We start from the raw sequence: 4,647 nt of genomic DNA, 5'->3' as shown, positions 1-4,647 counted from the left end.
TGAAGAAGGAAATCTGATTTAGCCGAAGCATACGACCCGGCAGTGTCGACTCCTCATCCAGAAGTTCCGAGAGAAGCAACCCAATGAAAAGGAGAAGGAGTCAGATCAAGGGGAAGATGATGAGGAAGTCGATGGTTATCCCAAAGTCAATTCCACTCTGATGATATTCGCTGACGTTGAAAGCAAGAGTCGGTTGAAGGTCATCAACAGGGAGGTGAACATGGTCGCTCCGGCGGTGACGACCACCTACCTTAGATGGTCTCAGACAGGCATTACGTTCGACCAGTCTCATCACCCTGCTCGCGTGGTCACCCCTGGGAGGCAAGCTCTGGTAGTCGACCCCGTAGTTGGAGGCACTCGACTGACCAAAGTACTGATGGACGGTGGCAGTGGTCTGAACATCCTCTATGCTGAGACCTTGAAAAGTATGGGCATTCCGATGTCCAAGCTTAGCGAGAGTAACATGAGTTTCCATGGTGTTATTCCTAGGAATAAAGCTGAATCACTCGGCCAGATCTCCCTCGACGTGGTTTTTGGCGATTCAAAGCATTACCGTAAGGAAAAGTTGACATTTGAAGTCATGGATTTCCAGAGTGCTTATCATGCCATTTTGGGTAGGCCAGCCTATGCGTGCTTTATGGCTCGACCATGCTATGTGTACCTCAAATTGAAGATACATGGCCCCAAAGGCGTGATCACTGTTACAGGAAATCGTCAGAAGGCTGAGCAGTGTTTTCAGAAAGGCTCCAAGATCGCCGATGAATAAATGGCAGCAGTCAAATTCCAAGAATATCAGAAGAACGCAGATCCGAGTGATTTACTCAGAGCCAAGAAACCTGCCATAGATTCTGCATTCCAATCGACTGGTGAGACGAAGCTAGTTCACATTCACCCAACGGATCCCAATGCCGCGCCGACTCACATATCAGTAATACTCGACAGCAAATAGGGAGAAGCGCTCGTCCAGTTCCCCCGTGAGAACTGGGACATCTTTGCATGGAAACCTTCTGACATGCCTGGTGTGCCCAGGGGACTGGCCGGGCACCATTTGCGTGTCGACCCCAAAATAAAACCCGTCAAAGAGCACCTTCGGCGGTCCGCCATGCAGAAGAGGAAAGCAATTGGCGAAGAAGTAGCTCGACTGTTGGCAGCAGAGTTCATCCATGAAATCTACCACTTCGAGTGGTTAGCCAATGTAGTCATGGTTCCTAAGAAGGATAATTCACTTCGTATGTGCACTGATTTCAAGCATATCAATCAGGCCTGCCCGAAAGATCACTTCCCTCTCCCTCGCATCGATTAGATTGTTGACTTGACTGCGGGATGTGAGCGCTTGTCTTTCTTAGATGCATATTCCGGATAGCACCAGATCCGACTGTATGGTCCCGATGAAATAAAAACAGCCTTCATCACCCCATTCGGGTGCTTTTGCTATGTCACCATGCCTTTTGGTTTGAAAAATGCCGGAGCCACATTTATGAGAATGATTCAGAAGTGCCTGCTCACTCAAATCAGTCGGAATGTGGAAGCGTACATGGATGACATCGTGGTCAAGTCTCGCAAAGGTTCCGACCTATTGACTGACCTTGCAGAAACCTTTGCCAACCTAAGAAGGTACGATATCAAGCTTAATCCATCAAAATGCACGTTCGGAGTTCCAGGGGGACAGTTACTCGGTTTTCTCGTTTCTGAACGAGGGATCAACGCAAATCCAGAGAAAGTTGATACCATCCTCCGAATGAAACACCCCGTGCGAGTGCATGACATTCAGAAGCTGACTAGTTGCTTGGCCGCCCTGAGTCGATTCATTTCTCGTCTCGGTGAAAAGGCTTTGCCTCTTTACCGATTGATGAAAAAGTCTGATAAGTTCGAGTGGACTGATGAAGCTGAAGCAGCGTTTGCAGAGCTCAAAACCCTGCTTTCCACCCAGCCGGTGCTCGTTGCGCCAATCAGCAAAGAGCCTTTACTGCTCTACATTGCAGCCACTGGACAAGTTGTCAGTACGGTGCTCACGGTCGAACAGGAGGAGGAAGGAAAAGCCTACAAGGTTCAACGCCCAGTCTATTATCTCTCTGAAGTTGTGACTCCATCCAAGCAACGGTACCCGCATTATCAAAAGCTTGTCTATGGAATATATATGACCATGAAGAAGGTTGCGCATTACTTCTCTGACCACTCCATTACAGTCGTCAGCGATGCGCCACTATCCAAAATTCTGAACAACAGAGATGCAACTGGTCGAGTGGCCAAATGGGCGATTGAACTCCTCCCTTTGGATATCAAGTTCGAGGCAAAGAAGGCCATCAAGTCCCAAGCAATTGCAGATTTTCTGGCCGAGTGGATTGAGCAGCAATTGCCGACTCAAGTTCACTTAGAGCATTGGACTATGTTTTTGATGGCTCCAAGATGCTGAATGGTTCAGGTGCTGGGGTAGTTTTGGTATCCCCCCGCGGAGACAGGCTTAGTTACATTCTCCAGATTCATTTTGATTCCTCCAATAACGAAGCCGAATATGAAGCACTTCTATACGGGTTGCGTATGGCCATTTCACTCAGCATCCGTCGTCTTATGGTCTACGATGACTGAGATTTGGTGGTTAATCAAGTGATGAAGGAATGGGATGGCAGGAGTCCGGCCATGACAGGTTATTGCAATGCAGTGAGAAAGTTGGAGAAGAGGTTTGAAGGTTTGGAGCTCCACCATGTGCCCCGACTTAAAAATCAAGCTGCAGATGAGGTCGCCAAGATAGGTTCCAAGAGAGAAGCTATTCCCCGAAATGTGTTTCTGGAACATATCCATTCACCTTCGGTTCAGGAAGACCCTTTCATCGAAGAGTCACCACAGCCCAAGAGCGCCATGGATCCGACTGAATTCGAAGTCCCAGCCGTGGTCGACTTAATCATGGAGGTTTTTGTCATTACGCCCGACTGGACAGTGCCATACATCGCATACATCCTTAGGAAGGAACTCCCAGAGGATGAAGAAGAGGCTCGACAGATCGTCCGACGGTCTAAAGCCTTCACTATGATAAGGGGACAATTGTTCAGGGAAAGTGTAACTGGAGCCTGCCAGAAGTGCATCACGCCAGAAGAAGGCCGAATGATCCTCAACGATATTCACTCGGGGACCTGTGGTCACCATGCGTCCTCTCAGACCATCGTAGCCAAAGCATACCGAGCCGGGTTTTACTGGCCACACGCCAACGAGATGGCAAAGGAAATACTAGACAAGTGTGAAGGCTGTCAGTTTTATTCCAACATGTCCCACAAACCTGCATCAGCTCTGAAGACTATTCCACTCATCTGGCCTTTCGCCGTTTAGGGACTGGACATGGTTGGACCCTTGAGGACAGGCAGGAGTGGATTTATTCATGTGCTAGTAGCAGTCGACAAGTTCACCAAATGGATCGAGGCCAAGCCCATCAAGAGCCTTGAAGCAAGCACATCCGTGAGTTTCATCAGAGAGCTTATTTTCAGATATGGCGTCCCACACAGCATCATCACAGATAACGGCTCGAATTTCGATTCAGAAGTGCTCAAAGCTTCTTGCGCCTCCCAAGGCACGAGGGTCGATTACGCTTCAGTCTCCCATCCCCAGTCGAATGGACAGGCGGAACGAGCGAATGGATTGATTCTCAAAGGACTGAAGCCTCGATTAATGCGTGACCTCAAGCACGCCACAGTGGCTTGGGTCGACGAACTTCCATCGGTGCTTTGGGGACTGAGGACAACCCCCAATCGGTCGACTGGACGGATTCCATTCTTTCTAGTCTACAGAGCCGAAGCCGTTTTGCCGAGCGATTTGCTCCACAACGCTCCCCGAGTCGAACTCTTCTCAGAACAAGAGGCAGAGCAAGCTTGACAACATGTAGTCGACCTCTTGAAGGAACAAAGAGAGATGGCCTTGATCCGGTCGGCCATTTATCAGCAAGACTTGCGTCGATTCCATGCCAAGAACGTAAGGGGTCGTGCGTTCCAGGAGGGGGACTTGGTCCTCCGAGTGGATCAGCAAAAGCCACACAAGCTCACCCCCGCTTGGGACGGTCCTTTCGTCATCACCAAGGTGCTCCACAATGGAGCATACCGCCTCTTCAACATCGAACACAACAAAGATGAGCCGCGCGCTTGGAATGCTGATCTGCTCCGCCTTTCTATTCTTAGATGTTTTAGATTGATCATATGTAATAAGGAATACCTTTTAGCTTAACTATCAAAAGACATAATTTGCTCCTTCCGAATGGTTGTTGTTTGTTTCCTTTGTGTACATTACTTTAGCCATGAATCTGCTTCTCGTGAAGCAAATCGATAAAAATCCTACCGAGTGATGAGTCCGCCTCTCAGTGCTCGCCTAAGTGTTAAAAATCCTACCGAGTGATGAGTATGCCTCTCACTCGGGGGCTTAGCTGCAGCCCAGTGCTCGCCTAAGTGTTAAAAATCCTACCGAGTGATGAGCCTGCCTCTCACTCGGAGGCTTAGCTGCAGCCCAGTGCTTGCCTAAGTGTTGAAAATCCTACCGAGTGATGAGTCTGCCTCTCACTCGGAGGCTTAGCTGCAGCCCAGTGCTCGCCTAAGTGTTGAAAATCGTACCGAGTGATGAGTCTGCCTCTCACTCGGGGGCTTAGCTGCAGCCCAGTGCTCGCCCAAGTGT

Source organism: Triticum dicoccoides, chromosome 3B (genome assembly GCF_002162155.2).
Source record: "Triticum dicoccoides isolate Atlit2015 ecotype Zavitan chromosome 3B, WEW_v2.0, whole genome shotgun sequence".
In the NCBI taxonomy this organism is placed as follows: domain Eukaryota; kingdom Viridiplantae; phylum Streptophyta; class Magnoliopsida; order Poales; family Poaceae; genus Triticum; species Triticum dicoccoides.
The sequence above is the reverse complement of the archived record's forward strand: the minus strand, read 5'-3'. Positions refer to the sequence as shown.